Source organism: Amia ocellicauda, chromosome 14, assembly GCF_036373705.1.
Source record: "Amia ocellicauda isolate fAmiCal2 chromosome 14, fAmiCal2.hap1, whole genome shotgun sequence".
NCBI classification, from domain to species: Eukaryota; Metazoa; Chordata; class Actinopteri; order Amiiformes; family Amiidae; genus Amia; species Amia ocellicauda.
Window position 1 is genome coordinate 5,837,779 of NC_089863.1, and position 18,726 is coordinate 5,856,504.

Consider the following 18,726-nt stretch of genomic DNA (forward strand, 5'->3'; position numbering starts at 1 on the left):
TTTCCCGTTTCAATCTTTGTAATGAGGGTGGGAGGTGCTGTATTGTGAGAAGAAGGGCCATGTGCGCTGCTTGCAAAATGCAGGATGCGAAGGTAGCACATTACAACGGATTGAGGGAGAGAGACGATACTGCATTTCATAATACATCTTGAGACAGGTGTGGATGCTCACACTGTCAGAGAGTTGGCGCTGTCTTGGAAATATTACAGTGGTGGGTCCAAGGAGACACTTTTGTAAGTCAATCTTATTTGCACGCTTGTATTATTTCCTGACGGCTGCTAATTTGTCTTTGAGTGACCATCTAGGGAGGCATGTAAGAAATGCTGGAAATAAACTCATTCATGAACGGAAAAGATGTTCAGTTAAACTTCCGCAGTTTATTGTTAACCTATTTCTTGCTTTAATTTACTAATGTGATCTTTATAAGTGACATGGGAATCGAGAATTAGTCAAAGGTATTGAAGAGGTTACTACTGTAATTTGTGAGTTGTTGATTACTATAGAGGGAGGGCTGGAAGACTTAAGGGGATCTAAAATATACATTCTTTTTTTGTTTTGATTAGAGAAACATTGGTTTGAGCACCAGTTGAGCTTAAAACGTTTGAATTTAGGAGGAGATTAAGGTTAACCATCAACGGCTTTAAGGAAATCCCTGGTTTTGTTGTCCGTGAGAGCTGTTTGTATGTGTTCAGTTAGCAGTAAAGTGGCTGATGCAAGACAATATTTTTGTGCAAAAGACAAACTGATTTTCAGATTCTGATTCTGAGATTCTAAATAAAAAACTGGCCAGTAAGTATTTTTCCAAATATTTTTTAGAACAGGTACAATGCTGATGGGTCTGTAGTTCGAAATGTGTTCTTTAATCAGATGGGGGTGATCAAGCCTTTCTTACAAATGGGATGAGTGTTATTTAAGATGCAAAGATTAGTAATGTGATGAATAATATTTTATACACATCTGCTGCGTGAAGAATGCTGACCAGCACCAGTCTACTCAAACACTCCAATATCAGCAACAAACTTAGGTTATGTTATGTTCATTATTATGCAGGAGGTAAACCATCTGGTATTTGAATGAGATGTAATCACTTCCAATAGATAAGACTGTAACCTGTCTATCTGAAGATGCAAAAAGGCTTCTCCAAACTCACATGTATATTTATCTATAATCTATATTTATGCTTTATGGAATAAACTTGTTACTTCTTCATCGCTGTATCCTGGGATTTACTAAAACCACTACAGATATAAAGAGCGATAATAATCTTGAATTCAATAAACATGATCCAGTGATTGTGCAGCTCTTGACTGCAGGTCTCTGCGCATACAGGGTGTTTAATGAGTCGCTGAATCGGCGCTGCTGTTTAAACCGAGACAGTCGATACCATCCCACACAGAGATCACCAGACCAGCCCACCTGCTCACTGATTGGGTTAGGAAGAACCGTCACTCAAAACTACTCGACCAATGGAGAGCCATGATCCACGCCTCCCTGTAAATCCCACCCTCACGACAAAACAGCGCCAAAACTCGTAAACGAAAGAAAAAAAATCGAAAGCAAAGAAACTGGCGACGAAAACAAAAAATGCAGCATCACAAGCAAAGACGAGGGCTGCAGGCCAGTCTTGATAAAGTTTTTTTTTTTTTTGATTTCAATACATTTATTTGTTTTCAATTCTATAAATGTTGCATTCGATTTTTTTATTTTTGATCTCAAAATCAATTTTTTGACTAGAGGCAGAGGAGGGTCGTGGTTTGGAGGAGGTGCGACGGCGAGGGCTGACTACCGGAGTACTGGCAGGACCAGCACTGAAGGGTGCTGCTATCTCTGAAGCTCCAAAGTCAGCCAGCTCCTCAACCAGCCGCTCCCTGAAGGCCAACTGTGTGAGATGCGCCAGCCCTTTCACCTTGGTCAGGTGCTGGTGCAGGATGAAGGAGTTGACGACAGCAGTGTCCACAAAGTGGTAAAAGAGGGTCTTCTACCACTTCATGGTCTTCTGCAGGACATGGCAGTAGCCGACCAGAGCATCGGACAGGTCGACGCCCCCAATTCCAGCAGTGTAGTCCTTCACGGCACAAGGGATGGGGACATCCTTCCGTATCCAAGCTCCATTCTCCTTCACTCGGCGATTGGCAAAGTCATATAGATATATATACATACATACAGTTAGGTCCATAACTGGGTAGATGAGCAGCGGAGGACACCGTGGGCACACTGGCCTGGTCTGGCTACCCAAGTAGGGGTACTGATGCAGAGGTTCCTAGGGGCAGCCATGAGGGAGGAGCAATGGCAGGTAGCGGTCCTCAGGCCACTGCAGGAGGAGCTGCTGACGTGGCACCAGTGGATCACAAAGACAGTGCAACACCTCCACTAGGGTTTCTACAGGGCCAGTGCCGATGAGATGTGGAAGACTTCTGCCGACTGGCAGATGCAAGACGCTGAATCGGCGCTGCTGTTGAAACCGAGACAGTCGATACCATCCCACACAGAGATCACCAGACCAGCCCACCTGCTCACTGATTGGGTTAGGAAGAACCGTCACTCAAAACTACTGGACCAATGGAGAGCCGAGATCCACGCCTCCCTGTAAATCCCACCCTCACGACAAAACAGCGCCAAAACTCGTAAACGAAAGAAAAATATCAAAAGCAAAGAAACGGGCGACGAAAACAAAATTGCAGCATCGCAAGCAAAGACGGGGGCTGCAGGCCAGTTTTGATAAAGTTTTTTTTTTTTTTTTTGCTTTCGATACATTTATTTGTTTTCAATTCTATAAATGTTGCATTCGATTTTTTTATTTTTGATCTCAAAATCAATTTTTTGACTAGAGGCAGAGGAGGGTCGTGGTTTGGAGGAGGTGCGACGGCGAGGGCTGACTACCGGAGTACTGGCAGGACCAGCACTGAAGGGTGCTGCTATCTCTGAAGCTCCAAAGTCAGCCAGCTCCTCAACCAGCCGCTCCCTGAAGGCCAACTGTGTGAGATGCGCCAGCCCTTTCACCTTGGTCAGGTGCTGGTGCAGGATGAAGGAGTTGACGACAGCAGTGTCCACAAAGTGGTAAAAGAGGGTCTTGTACCACTTCATGGTCTTCTGCAGGACATGGCAGTAGCCAAGCAGAGCATCGGACAGGTCGACGCCCCCAATTCCAGCAGTGTAGTCCTTCACGGCACAAGGGATGGGGACATCCTTCCGTATCCAAGCTCCATTCTCCTTCACTCGGCGATTGGCAAAGTCATATTGATATATATACATACATACAGTTAGGTCCATAACTGGGTAGATGAGCAGCGGAGGACACCGTGGGCACACTGGCCTGGTCTGGCTACCCAAGTAGGGGTACTGATGCGGAGGTTCCTAGGGGCAGCCATGGGGGAAGAGCATTGGCAGGTAGCGGTCCTCAGGCCACTGCAGGAGGAGCTGCTGACGTGGCACCAGTGCATCACAAAGACAGTGCAACACCACCACTAGGGTTTCTACAGGGCCAGTGCCGATGAGATGTGGAAGACTTCTGCCGACTGGCCAGGAATTGAGAGGAAGGGATTGTGACTGGGTAGCTGAGTTGGCGTGAAGCAGAGAGTGTGTGCCAATGCTATGCGGGAGCGAGCGCCTGTGTGATAGAGAGCAGAATAGAGTGAGATAGGGAGTTAAGTGTAATTGTTTGGGCGTGGGTCTCAGCCGATAGGGGCCTTTTAGATTGTGTTTTTTAAGGCCAATAAACCTTCCTGACGTTGCTTTATACTTGTTGTCTGCTAAAGGAAAAAGACCCCCGCTTGCTACAATACTTTTGTTTGTTAACTTTCGAACTTTGGATTCACTTGACAATAGTACGTCCACCTGCTTCCGCAGTCAGTGCACCAGTCACAATCATAGATTTTATAGATTTGCTTTAACCCTGGCCAGTAGGAATTCGACCTGCCCACATCAAACATCTGCGTCTCTCTGCCCCCGCCCCTCCCCCAAGGCATCGCAGGCTGGCAGGCAGCACAGACACAAGGCTGCGCGCACACAAGAGCAAACCCACAAGCAGTGACCACATAGATACAGAATACTTTGTAAAAAATAATCCCAACGCTGGACGGGCCCCTTCGCTGGCTGGGGCCCCGGGACTCGAGCCCTGGTAAGCCCTTGCAATAAGTAAGCCTGACTACACCTATACTTAAGAATTAAACCGGCTCATCGTTATTGAAAGCGAAGAAAATGTGAACAATCTTCTGTTTTTCACTTCTGACAGATTACATACAAATTTAAATACATTCGCTACATCATGAATGAACCAACTGGCAATATATTGTCTTTGAAATGAACTTTACACCATTCCGCGATACAGCGAATAAAAAGCCTATCATTGAACTTTTATAACGTATATTTTGAAAACAACCACAGTCATACATACAACCTGCTACTTGAGAAACATAAATATTCTACTTTTCAGTACATCTAAACATTTGAATAAGTCGTGAAGTGAACTTACTTTAAGCGCACTCTTCGGTCTGAAGTCATCTGAGGAGCCTTTTCTCAAAGTGGTCTGAAGGAAGAGCACTCGAGCGCTTTCAAATAATGAATCTGGGAACATCTGTGACAGTATCAAACACGTGTTTAATGATTTATTATCCATTATTCGAGTTGCATACTGCAACTTCGGAGTCCTATACGACAAGGTCAGTGTGGAACCGTGTATGCATGTCGTTATCCATCCAACACAAAACTATAATCGTGACTTTTGATCTTTAAAAAACATTGCTCGTGCCACTTTCCTTATGAATACGTTAATAAATAATCGAAGTCTTGTGGAGCTTACATCAGTTCATAATGACACAATCTGTTCCATATTTTGGATCTTTCTATCTCACGAGCAAAGTCACCGCTTCCCTGGTGGTCTAGTGGTTAGGATTCGGCGCTCTCACCGCCGCGGCCCGGGTTCGACTCCCGGTCAGGGAACTCGCTCTTTCCCACCCCTTCCATAAACGAATGGAAAATCAATAAATCAAATCTATTCACGCTAAGTAGAGTGCATGTTATCAAATATGTATTTCCTGACTTCCCGTTTCAATCCTTGTAATGAGGGTGGGAGGTGCTGTATTGTGAGAAGAAGGGCCATGTGCGCTGCTTGCAAAATGCAGGATGAGAAGGTAGCACATTACAACGGATTGAGGGAGAGAGACGATACTGCATTTCATAATACATCTTGAGACAGGTGTGAATTCTCACACTGTCAGAGAGTTGGCGCTGTCTTGGAAATATTACAGTGGTGGGTCCAAGGAGACACTTTTGTAAGTCAATCTTATTTGCACGCTTGTATTATTTCATGCTAATTTGTCTTTGAGTGACCATCTAGGGAGGCATGTAAGAAATGCTGGAAATAAACTCATTCATGAACGGAAAAGATGTTCAGTTAAACTTCCGCAGTTTATTGTTAACCTATTTCTTGCTTTAATTTACTAATGTGATCTTTATAAGTGACATGGGAATCGAGAATTAGTCAAAGGTATTGAAGAGGTTACTACTGTAATTTGTGAGTTGTTGATTACTATAGAGGGAGGGCTGGAAGACTTAAGGGGATCTGAAATATACATTCTTTTTTTGTTTTGATTAGAGAAACATTGGTTTGAGCACCAGTTGAGCTTAAAACGTTTGAATTTAGGAGGAGATTAAGGTTAACCATCAACGGCTTTAAGGAAATCCCTGGTTTTGTTGTCCGTGAGAGCTGTTTGTATGTGTTCAGTTAGCAGTAAAGTGGCTGATGCAAGACGATCTTTTTGTGCAAAAGACAAACTGATTTTCAGATTCTGATTCTGAGATTCTAAATAAAAAACTGGCCAGTAAGTATTTTTCCAAATATTTTTTAGAACAGGTACAATGCTGATGGGTCTGTAGTTCGAAATGTGTTCTTTAATCAGATGGGGGTGATCAAGTCTTTCTTACAAATGGGATGAGTGTTATTTAAGATGCAAAGATTAGTAATGTGATGAATAATATTTTATACACATCTGTTGCGTGAAGAATGCTGACCAGCACCAGTCTACTCAAACACTCCAATATCAGCAACAAACTTAGGTTATGTTATGTTCATTATTATGCAGGAGGTAAACCATCTGGTATTTGAATGAGATGTAATCACTTCCAATAGATAAGACTGTAACCTGTCTATCTGAAGATGCAAAAAGGCTTCTCCAAACTCACATGTATATTTATCTATAATCTATATTTATGTTTTATGGAATAAACTTGTTACTTCTTCATCGCTGTATCCTGGGATTTACTAAAACCACTACAGATATAAAGAGCGATAATAATCTTGAATTCAATAAACATGATCCAGTGATTGTGCAGCTCTTGACTGCAGGTCTCTGCGCATACAGGGTGTTTAATGAGTCGCTGAATCGGCGCTGCTGTTGAAACCGAGACAGTCGATACCATCCCACACAGAGATCACCAGACCAGCCCACCTGCTCACTGATTGGGTTAGGAAGAACCGTCACTCAAAACTACTCGACCAATGGAGACCCATGATCCACGCCTCCCTGTAAATCCCACCCTCACGACAAAACAGCGCCAAAACTCGTAAACGAAAGAAAAAAAATCGAAAGCAAAGAAACTGGCGACGAAAACAAAAAATGCAGCATCACAAGCAAAGACGAGGGCTGCAGGCCAGTCTTGATAAAGTTTTTTTTTTTTTTGATTTCAATACATTTATTTGTTTTCAATTCTATAAATGTTGCATTCGATTTTTTAATTTTTGATCTCAAAATCAATTTTTTGACTAGAGGCAGAGGAGGGTCGTGGTTTGGAGGAGGTGCGACGGCGAGGGCTGACTACCGGAGTACTGGCAGGACCAGCACTGAAGGGTGCTGCTATCTCTGAAGCTCCAAAGTCAGCCAGCTCCTCAACCAGCCGCTCCCTGAAGGCCAACTGTGTGAGATGCGCCAGCCCTTTCACCTTGGTCAGGTGCTGGTGCAGGATGAAGGAGTTGACGACAGCAGTGTCCACAAAGTGGTAAAAGAGGGTCTTGTACCACTTCATGGTCTTCTGCAGGACATGGCAGTAGCCGACCAGAGCATCGGACAGGTCGACGCCCCCAATTCCAGCAGTGTAGTCCTTCACGGCACAAGGGATGGGGACATCTTTCCGTATCCAAGCTCCATTCTCCTTCACTCGGCGATTGGCAAAGTCATATAGATATTAATTCATACATACAGTTAGGTCCATAACTGGGTAGATGAGTAGTGGAGGACACCGTGAGCACACTGGCCTGGTCTGGCTACCCAAGTAGGGGTACTGATGCAGAGGTTCCTAGGGGCAGCCATGGGGGAGGAGCAATGGCAGGTAGCGGTCCTCAGGCCACTGCAGGAGGAGCTGCTGACGTGGCACCAGTGGATCACAAAGACAGTGCAACACCTCCACTAGGGTTTCTACAGGGCCAGTGCCGATGAGATGTGGAAGACTTCTGCCGACTGGCAGATGCAAGACGCTGAATCGGCGCTGCTGTTGAAACCGAGACAGTCGATACCATCCCACACAGAGATCACCAGACCAGCCCACCTGCTCACAGATTGGGTTAGGAAGAACCGTCAATCAAAACTACTGGACCAATGGAGAGCCGAGATCCACGCCTCCCTGTAAATCCCACCCTCACGACAAAACAGCGCCAAAACTCGTAAACGAAAGAAAAAAATCAAAAGCAAAGAAACGGGCGACAAAAACAAAATTGCAGCATCACAAGCAAAGACGGGGGCTGCAGGCCAGTTTTGATAAAGTTTTTTTTTTTTTTTTTGCTTTCCATACATTTATTTGTTTTCAATTCTATAAATGTTGCATTCGATTTTTTTATTTTTGATCTCAAAATCAATTTTTTGACTAGAGGCAGAGGAGGGTCGTGGTTTGGAGGAGGTGCGACGGCGAGGGCTGACTACCGGAGTACTGGCAGGACCAGCACTGAAGGGTGCTGCTATCTCTGAAGCTCCAAAGTCAGCCAGCTCCTCAACCAGCCGCTCCCTGAAGGCCAACTGTGTGAGATGCGCCAGCCCTTTCACCTTGGTCAGGTGCTGGTGCAGGATGAAGGAGTTGACGACAGCAGTGTCCACAAAGTGGTAAAAGAGGGTCTTGTACCACTTCATGGTCTTCTGCAGGACATGGCAGTAGCCAAGCAGAGAATCGGACAGGTCGACGCCCCCAATTCCAGCAGTGTAGTCCTTCACGGCACAAGGGATGGGGACATCCTTCCGTATCCAAGCTCCATTCTCCTTCACTCGGCGATTGGCAAAGTCATATAGATATATATACATACATACAGTTAGGTCCATAACTGGGTAGATGAGCAGCGGAGGACACCGTGGGCACACTGGCCTGGTCTGGCTACCCAAGTAGGGGTACTGATGCGGAGGTTCCTAGGGGCAGCCATGGGGGAAGAGCATTGGCAGGTAGCGGTCCTCAGGCCACTGCAGGAGGAGCTGCTGACGTGGCACCAGTGCATCACAAAGACAGTGCAACACCACCACTAGGGTTTCTACAGGGCCAGTGCCGATGAGATGTGGAAGACTTCTGCCGACTGGCCAGGAATTGAGAGGAAGGGATTGTGACTGGGTAGCTGAGTTGGCGTGAAGCAGAGAGTGTGTGCCAATGCTATGCGGGAGCGAGCGCCTGTGTGATAGAGAGCAGAATAGAGTGAGATAGGGAGTTAAGTGTAATTGTTTGGGCGTGGGTCTCAGCCGATAGGGGCCTTTTAGATTGTGTTTTTTAAGGCCAATAAACCTTCCTGACGTTGCTTTATACTTGTTGTCTGCTAAAGGAAAAAGACCCCCGCTTGCTACAATACTTTTGTTTGTTAACTTTCGAACTTTGGATTCACTTGACAATAGTACGTCCACCTGCTTCCGCAGTCAGTGCACCAGTCACAATCATAGATTTTATAGATTTGCTTTAACCCTGGCCAGTAGGAATTCGACCTGCCCACATCAAACATCTGCGTCTCTCTGCCCCCGCCCCTCCCCCAAGGCATCGCAGGCTGGCAGGCAGCACAGACACAAGGCTGCGCGCACACAAGAGCAAACCCACAAGCAGTGACCACATAGATACAGAATACTTTGTAAAAAATAATCCCAACGCTGGACGGGCCCCTTCGCTGGCTGGGGCCCCGGGACTCGAGCCCTGGTAAGCCCTTGCAATAAGTAAGCCTGACTACACCTATACTTAAGAATTAAACCGGCTCATCGTTATTGAAAGCGAAGAAAATGTGAACAATCTTCTGTTTTTCACTTCTGACAGATTACATACAAATTTAAATACATTCGCTACATCATGAATGAACCAACTGGCAATATATTGTCTTTGAAATGAACTTTACACCATTCCGCGATACAGCGAATAAAAAGCCTATCATTGAACTTTTATAACGTATATTTTGAAAACAACCACAGTCATACATACAACCTGCTACTTGAGAAACATAAATATTCTACTTTTCAGTACATCTAAACATTTGAATAAGTCGTGAAGTGAACTTACTTTAAGCGCACTCTTCGGTCTGAAGTCATCTGAGGAGCCTTTTCTCAAAGTGGTCTGAAGGAAGAGCACTCGAGCGCTTTCAAATAATGAATCTGGGAACATCTGTGACAGTATCAAACACGTGTTTAATGATTTATTATCCATTATTCGAGTTGCATACTGCAACTTCGGAGTCCTATACGACAAGGTCAGTGTGGAACCGTGTATGCATGTCGTTATACATCCAACACAAAACTATAATCGTGACTTTTGATCTTTAAAAAACATTGCTCGTGCCACTTTCCTTATGAATACGTTAATAAATAATCGAAGTCTTGTGGAGCTTACATCAGTTCATAATGACACAATCTGTTCCATATTTTGGATCTTTCTATCTCACGAGCAAAGTCACCGCTTCCCTGGTGGTCTAGTGGTTAGGATTCGGCGCTCTCACTGCCGCGGCCCGGGTTCGACTCCCGGTCGGGGAACTCGCTCTTTCCCACCCCTTCCATAAACGAATGGAAAATCAATAAATCAAATCTATTCACGCTAAGTAGAGTGCATGTTATCAAATATGTATTTCCTGACTTCCCGTTTCAATCCTTGTAATGAGGGTGGGAGGTGCTGTATAGTGAGAAGAAGGGCCATGTGCGCTGCTTGCAAAATGCAGGATGAGAAGGTAGCACATTACAAAGGATTGAGGGAGAGAGACGATACTGCATTTCATAATACATCTTGAGACAGGTGTGAATTCTCACACTGTCAGAGAGTTGGCGCTGTCTTGGAAATATTACAGTGGTGGGTCCAAGGAGACACTTTTGTAAGTCAATCTTATTTGCACGCTTGTATTATTTCATGCTAATTTGTCTTTGAGTGACCATCTAGGGAGGCATGTAAGAAATGCTGGAAATAAACTCATTCATGAACGGAAAAGATGTTCAGTTAAACTTCCGCAGTTTATTGTTAACCTATTTCTTGCTTTAATTTACTAATGTGATATTTATAAGTGACATGGGAATCGAGAATTAGTCAAAGGTATTGAAGAGGTTACTACTGTAATTTGTGAGTTGTTGATTACTATAGAGGGAGGGCTGGAAGACTTAAGGGGATCTAAAATATACATTCTTTTTTTGTTTTGATTAGAGAAACATTGGTTTGAGCACCAGTTGAGCTTAAAACGTTTGAATTTAGGAGGAGATTAAGGTTAACCATCAACGGCTTTAAGGAAATCCCTGGTTTTGTTGTCCGTGAGAGCTGTTTGTATGTGTTCAGTTAGCAGTAAAGTGGCTGATGCAAGACGATCTTTTTGTGCAAAAGACAGACTGATTTTCAGATTCTGATTCTGAGATTCTAAATAAAAAACTGGCCAGTAAGTATTTTTCCAAATATTTTTTAGAACAGGTACAATGCTGATGGGTCTGTAGTTCGAAATGTGTTCTTTAATCAGATGGGGGTGATCAAGCCTTTCTTACAAATGGGATGAGTGTTATTTAAGATGCAAAGATTAGTAATGTGATGAATAATATTTTATACACATCTGTTGCGTGAAGAATGCTGACCAGCACCAGTCTACTCAAACACTCCAATATCAGCAACAAACTTAGGTTATGTTATGTTCATTATTATGCAGGAGGTAAACCATCTGGTATTTGAATGAGATGTAATCACTTCCAATAGATAAGACTGTAACCTGTCTATCTAAAGATGCAAAAAGGCTTCTCCAAACTCACATGTATATTTATCTATAATCTATATTTATGTTTTATGGAATAAACTTGTTACTTCTTCATCGCTGTATCCTGGGATTTACTAAAACCACTACAGATATAAAGAGCGATAATAATCTTGAATTCAATAAACATGATCCAGTGATTGTGCAGCTCTTGACTGCAGGTCTCTGCGCATACAGGGTGTTTAATGAGTCGCTGAATCGGCGCTGCTGTTGAAACCGAGACAGTCGATACCATCCCACACAGAGATCACCAGACCAGCCCACCTGCTCACTGATTGGGTTAGGAAGAACCGTCACTCAAAACTACTGGACCAATGGAGAGCCGAGATCCACGCCTCCCTGTAAATCCCACCCTCACGACAAAACAGCGCCAAAACTCGTAAACGAAAGAAAAAAATCAAAAGCAAAGAAACGGGCGACGAAAACAAAATTGCAGCATCGCAAGCAAAGACGGGGGCTGCAGGCCAGTTTTGATAAAGTTTTTTTTTTTTTTTTTGCTTTCGATACATTTATTTGTTTTCAATTCTATAAATGTTGCATTCGATTTTTTTATTTTTGATCTCAAAATCAATTTTTTGACTAGAGGCAGAGGAGGGTCGTGGTTTGGAGGAGGTGCGACGGCGAGGGCTGACTACCGGAGTACTGGCAGGACCAGCACTGAAGGGTGCTGCTATCTCTGAAGCTCCAAAGTCAGCCAGCTCCTCAACCAGCCGCTCCCTGAAGGCCAACTGTGTGAGATGCGCCAGCCCTTTCACCTTGGTCAGGTGCTGGTGCAGGATGAAGGAGTTGACGACAGCAGTGTCCACAAAGTGGTAAAAGAGGGTCTTCTACCACTTCATGGTCTTCTGCAGGACATGGCAGTAGCCAAGCAGAGCATCGGACAGGTCGACGCCCCCAATTCCAGCAGTGTAGTCCTTCACGGCACAAGGGATGGGGACATCCTTCCGTATCCAAGCTCCATTCTCCTTCACTCGGCGATTGGCAAAGTCATATAGATATATATACATACATACAGTTAGGTCCATAACTGGGTAGATGAGCAGCGGAGGACACCGTGGGCACACTGGCCTGGTCTGGCTACCCAAGTAGGGGTACTGATGCGGAGGTTCCTAGGGGCAGCCATGGGGGAAGAGCATTGGCAGGTAGCGGTCCTCAGGCCACTGCAGGAGGAGCTGCTGACGTGGCACCAGTGCATCACAAAGACAGTGCAACACCACCACTAGGGTTTCTACAGGGCCAGTGCCGATGAGATGTGGAAGACTTCTGCCGACTGGCCAGGAATTGAGAGGAAGGGATTGTGACTGGGTAGCTGAGTTGGCGTGAAGCAGAGAGTGTGTGCCAATGCTATGCGGGAGCGAGCGCCTGTGTGATAGAGAGCAGAATAGAGTGAGATAGGGAGTTAAGTGTAATTGTTTGGGCGTGGGTCTCAGCCGATAGGGGCCTTTTAGATTGTGTTTTTTAAGGCCAATAAACCTTCCTGACGTTGCTTTATACTTGTTGTCTGCTAAAGGAAAAAGACCCCCGCTTGCTACAATACTTTTGTTTGTTAACTTTCGAACTTTGGATTCACTTGACAATAGTACGTCCACCTGCTTCCGCAGTCAGTGCACCAGTCACAATCATAGATTTTATAGATTTGCTTTAACCCTGGCCAGTAGGAATTCGACCTGCCCACATCAAACATCTGCGTCTCTCTGCCCCCGCCCCTCCCCCAAGGCATCGCAGGCTGGCAGGCAGCACAGACACAAGGCTGCGCGCACACAAGAGCAAACCCACAAGCAGTGACCACATAGATACAGAATACTTTGTAAAAAATAATCCCAACGCTGGACGGGCCCCTTCGCTGGCTGGGGCCCCGGGACTCGAGCCCTGGTAAGCCCTTGCAATAAGTAAGCCTGACTACACCTATACTTAAGAATTAAACCGGCTCATCGTTATTGAAAGCGAAGAAAATGTGAACAATCTTCTGTTTTTCACTTCTGACAGATTACATACAAATTTAAATACATTCGCTACATCATGAATGAACCAACTGGCAATATATTGTCTTTGAAATGAACTTTACACCATTCCGCGATACAGCGAATAAAAAGCCTATCATTGAACTTTTATAACGTATATTTTGAAAACAACCACAGTCATACATACAACCTGCTACTTGAGAAACATAAATATTCTACTTTTCAGTACATCTAAACATTTGAATAAGTCGTGAAGTGAACTTACTTTAAGCGCACTCTTCGGTCTGAAGTCATCTGAGGAGCCTTTTCTCAAAGTGGTCTGAAGGAAGAGCACTCGAGCGCTTTCAAATAATGAATGTGGGAACATCTGTGACAGTATCAAACACGTGTTTAATGATTTATTATCCATTATTCGAGTTGCATACTGCAACTTCGGAGTCCTATACGACAAGGTCAGTGTGGAACCGTGTATGCATGTCGTTATCCATCCAACACAAAACTATAATCGTGACTTTTGATCTTTAAAAAACATTGCTCGTGCCACTTTCCTTATGAATACGTTAATAAATAATCGAAGTCTTGTGGAGCTTACATCAGTTCATAATGACACAATCTGTTCCATATTTTGGATCTTTCTATCTCACGAGCAAAGTCACCGCTTCCCTGGTGGTCTAGTGGTTAGGATTCGGCGCTCTCACCGCCGCGGCCCGGGTTCGACTCCCGGTCAGGGAACTCGCTCTTTCCCACCCCTTCCATAAACGAATGGAAAATCAATAAATCAAATCTATTCACGCTAAGTAGAGTGCATGTTATCAAATATGTATTTCCTGACTTCCCGTTTCAATCCTTGTAATGAGGGTGGGAGGTGCTGTATTGTGAGAAGAAGGGCCATGTGCGCTGCTTGCAAAATGCAGGATGCGAAGGTAGCACATTACAAAGGATTGAGGGAGAGAGACGATACTGCATTTCATAATACATCTTGAGACAGGTGTGAATTCTCACACTGTCAGAGAGTTGGCGCTGTCTTGGAAATATTACAGTGGTGGGTCCAAGGAGACACTTTTGTAAGTCAATCTTATTTGCACGCTTGTATTATTTCATGCTAATTTGTCTTTGAGTGACCATCTAGGGAGGCATGTAAGAAATGCTGGAAATAAACTCATTCATGAACGGAAAAGATGTTCAGTTAAACTTCCGCAGTTTATTGTTAACCTATTTCTTGCTTTAATTTACTAATGTGATCTTTATAAGTGACATGGGAATCGAGAATTAGTCAAAGGTATTGAAGAGGTTACTACTGTAATTTGTGAGTTGTTGATTACTATAGAGGGAGGGCTGGAAGACTTAAGGGGATCTAAAATATACATTCTTTTTTTGTTTTGATTAGAGAAACATTGGTTTGAGCACCAGTTGAGCTTAAAACGTTTGAATTTAGGAGGAGATTAAGGTTAACCATCAACGGCTTTAAGGAAATCCCTGGTTTTGTTGTCCGTGAGAGCTGTTTGTATGTGTTCAGTTAGCAGTAAAGTGGCTGATGCAAGACGATCTTTTTGTGCAAAAGACAAACTGATTTTCAGATTCTGATTCTGAGATTCTAAATACAAAACTGGCCAGTAAGTATTTTTCCAAATATTTTTTAGAACAGGTACAATGCTGATGGGTCTGTAGTTCGAAATGTGTTCTTTAATCAGATGGGGGTGATCAAGCCTTTCTTACAAATGGGATGAGTGTTATTCAAGATGCAAAGATTAGTAATGTGATGAATAATATTTTATACACATCTGCTGCGTGAAGAATGCTGACCAGCACCAGTCTACTCAAACACTCCAATATCATCTACAAACTTAGGTTATGTTATGTTCATTATTATGCAGGAGGTAAACCATCTGGTATTTGAATGAGATGTAATCACTTCCAATAGATAAGACTGTAACCTGTCTATCTGAAGATGCAAAAAGGCTTCTCCAAACTCACATGTATATTTATCTATAATCTATATTTATGTTTTATGGAATAAACTTGTTACTTCTTCATCGCTGTATCCTGGGATTTTCTAAAACCACTACAGATATAAAGAGCGATAATAATCTTGAATTCAATAAACATGATCCAGTGATTGTGCAGCTCTTGACTGCAGGTCTCTGCGCATACAGGGTGTTTAATGAGTCGCTGAATCGGCGCTGCTGTTTAAACCGAGACAGTCGATACCATCCCACACAGAGATCACCAGACCAGCCCACCTGCTCACTGATTTGGTTAGGAAGAACCGTCACTCAAAACTACTCGACCAATGGAGAGCCATGATCCACGCCTCCCTGTAAATCCCACCCTCACGACAAAACAGCGCCAAAACTCGTAAACGAAAGAAAAAAAATCGAAAGCAAAGAAACTGGCGACGAAAACAAAAAATGCAGCATCACAAGCAAAGACGAGGGCTGCAGGCCAGTCTTGATAAAGTTTTTTTTTTTTTTGCTTTCAATACATTTATTTGTTTTCAATTCTATAAATGTTGCATTCGATTTTTTTATTTTTGATCTCAAAATCAATTTTTTGACTAGAGGCAGAGGAGGGTCGTGGTTTGGAGGAGGTGCGACGGCGAGGGCTGACTACCGGAGTACTGGCAGGACCAGCACTGAAGGGTGCTGCTATCTCTGAAGCTCCAAAGTCAGCCAGCTCCTCAACCAGCCGCTCCCTGAAGGCCAACTGTGTGAGATGCGCCAGCCCTTTCACCTTGGTCAGGTGCTGGTGCAGGATGAAGGAGTTGACGACAGCAGTGTCCACAAAGTGGTAAAAGAGGGTCTTCTACCACTTCATGGTCTTCTGCAGGACATGGCAGTAGCCAAGCAGAGCATCGGACAGGTCGACGCCCCCAATTCCAGCAGTGTAGTCCTTCACGGCACAAGGGATGGGGACATCCTTCCGTATCCAAGCTCCATTCTCCTTCACTCGGCGATTGGCAAAGTCATATAGATATATATACATACATACAGTTAGGTCCATAACTGGGTAGATGAGCAGCGGAGGACACCGTGGGCACACTGGCCTGGTCTGGCTACCCAAGTAGGGGTACTGATGCGGAGGTTCCTAGGGGCAGCCATGGGGGAAGAGCATTGGCAGGTAGCGGTCCTCAGGCCACTGCAGGAGGAGCTGCTGACGTGGCACCAGTGCATCACAAAGACAGTGCAACACCACCACTAGGGTTTCTACAGGGCCAGTGCCGATGAGATGTGGAAGACTTCTGCCGACTGGCAAGGAATTGAGAGGAAGGGATTGTGACTGGGTAGCTGAGTTGGCGTGAAGCAGAGAGTGTGTGCCAATGCTATGCGGGAGCGAGCGCCTGTGTGATAGAGAGCAGAATAGAGTGAGATAGGGAGTTAAGTGTAATTGTTTGGGCGTGGGTCTCAGCCGATAGGGGCCTTTTAGATTGTGTTTTTTAAGGCCAATAAACCTTCCTGACGTTGCTTTATACTTGTTGTCTGCTAAAGGAAAAAGACCCCCGCTTGCTACAATACTTTTGTTTCTTAACTTTCGAACTTTGGATTCACTTGACAATAGTACGTCCACCTGCTTCCGCAGTCCGTGCACCAGTCACAATCATAGATTTTTTAGATTTGCTTTAACCCTGGCCAGTAGGAATTCGACCTGCCCACATCAAACATCTGTGTCTCTCTGCCCCCGCCCCACCCCCAAGGCATCGTAGGCTGGCAGGCGGCACAGACACAGGGCTGCGCACACACAAGAGCAAACCCACAAGCAGTGACCACATAGATACAGAATACTTTGTAAAAAATAATCCCAACGCTGGACGGGCCCCTTCGCTGCCTGGGGCCCTGGGACTCGAGCCCTGGTAAGCCCTTGCAATAAGTAAGCCTGACTACACCTATACTTAAGAATTAAACCGGCTCATCGTTATTGAATGCGAAGAAAATGTGAACAATCTTCTGTTTTTCACTTCTGACAGATTACATACAAATTTAAATACATTCGCTACATCATGAATGAACCAACTGGCAATATATTGTCTTTGAAATGAACTTTAAACAATTCCGCGATACAGCGAATAAAAACCCTATCATTGATCTTTTAAAACTTATATTTTGAAAACAACCACAGTCATACATACAACCTGCTACTTGAGAAACATAAATATTCTACTTTTCAGTACATTTAAACATTTGAATAAGTCGTGAAGTGATCTTACTTTAAGCGCACTCTTCGGTCTGAAGTCATCTGAGGAGCCTTTTCTCAAAGTGGTCTGAAGGAAGAGCACTCGAGCGCTTTCAAATAATGAATGTGGGAACATCTGTGACAGTATCAAACACGTGTTTAATGATTTATTATCCATTATTCGAGTTGCATACTGCAACTTCGGAGTCCTATACGACAAGGTCAGTGTGGAACCGTGTATGCATGTCGTTATCCATCCAACACAAAACTATAATCGTGACTTTCATTCTTTCAAAAACATTGCTCGTGCCACTTTCCTTATGAATACGTTAATAAATAATCGAAGTCTTGTGGAGCTTACATCAGTTCATAATGACACAATCTGTTCCATATTTTGGATCTTTCTATCTCACGAGCAAAGTCACCGCTTCCCTGGTGGTCTAGTGGTTAGGATTCGGCGCTCTCACCGCCGCGGCCCGGGTTCGATTCCCGGTCAGGGAACTCGCTTTTTCCCGCCCCTTCCATAAACGAATGGAAAATCAATAAATCAAAACGAGCACTAATCACGCTAAGTAGAGTGCATGTTATCAAATATGTATTTCCTGACTTCCCGTTTCAATCTTTGTAATGAGGGTGGGAGGTGCTGTATTGTGAGAAGAAGGGCCAAGTGCGCTGCTTGCAAAATGCAGGATGCTAAGGTAGCACATTACAAAGGATTGATGGAGAGAGACGATACTGCATTTCATAATACATCTTGAGACAGGTGTGAATTCTCACACTGTCAGAGAGTTGGCGCTGTCTTGGAAATATTACAGTGGTGGGTCCAAGGAGACACTTTTGTAAGTCAATCTTGTTTGCACGCTTGTATTATTTCATGACGGCTGCTAATTTGTCTTTGAGTGACCATCTAGGGAGGCATGTAAGAAATGCTGGAAAAAGACTCATTCATGAACGGAAAAGATCTTCAGTTAAACTTCCGCAGTTTATTGTTAACCTATTTCTTGCTTTAATTTACTAATGTGATCTTTATAAGTGACATGGGAATCGAGAATTAGTCAAAGGTATTGAAGAGGTTACTGCTGTAAATTGTGAGTTGTTGATTACTATAGAGGGAGGGCTGGAAGACTTAAGGGGATCTAAAATATACATTCTTTTTTTGTTTTGATTAGAGAAACATTGGTTTCAGCACCAGTTGAGCTTAAAACGTTTGAATTTAGGAGGAGATTAAGGTTAACCATCAACGGCTTTAAGGAAATCCCTGGTTTTGTTGTCCGTGAGAGCTGTTTGTATGTGTTCAGTTAGCAGTAAAGTGGCTGATGCAAGACGATCTTTTTGTGCAACAGACAAACTGATTTTCAGATTCTGATTCTGAGATTCTAAATAAAA

General features: G+C 44.0%; 4 non-coding genes across 4 annotated transcripts; all 4 read left to right on the plus strand.

Annotated features, from left to right (window-relative positions):
* The first annotated feature begins 4,866 nt into the window (after nt 1-4,866).
* On the plus strand, nt 4,867-4,938 carry trnae-cuc (transfer RNA glutamic acid (anticodon CUC)). Its single transcript has one exon. It is a non-coding gene; the product is annotated as a tRNA-Glu (tRNA).
* A 4,958-nt stretch (nt 4,939-9,896) lies between these two features.
* Nucleotides 9,897-9,968, plus strand: trnae-cuc (transfer RNA glutamic acid (anticodon CUC)). Its single transcript has one exon. It is a non-coding gene; the product is annotated as a tRNA-Glu (tRNA).
* Nucleotides 9,969-13,833: 3,865 nt separating this feature from the next.
* On the plus strand, nt 13,834-13,905 carry trnae-cuc (transfer RNA glutamic acid (anticodon CUC)). Its single transcript has one exon. It is a non-coding gene; the product is annotated as a tRNA-Glu (tRNA).
* A 3,864-nt stretch (nt 13,906-17,769) lies between these two features.
* On the plus strand, nt 17,770-17,841 carry trnae-cuc (transfer RNA glutamic acid (anticodon CUC)). The gene has a single exon. It is a non-coding gene; the product is annotated as a tRNA-Glu (tRNA).
* The last annotated feature ends 885 nt before the right edge of the window (nt 17,842-18,726 follow it).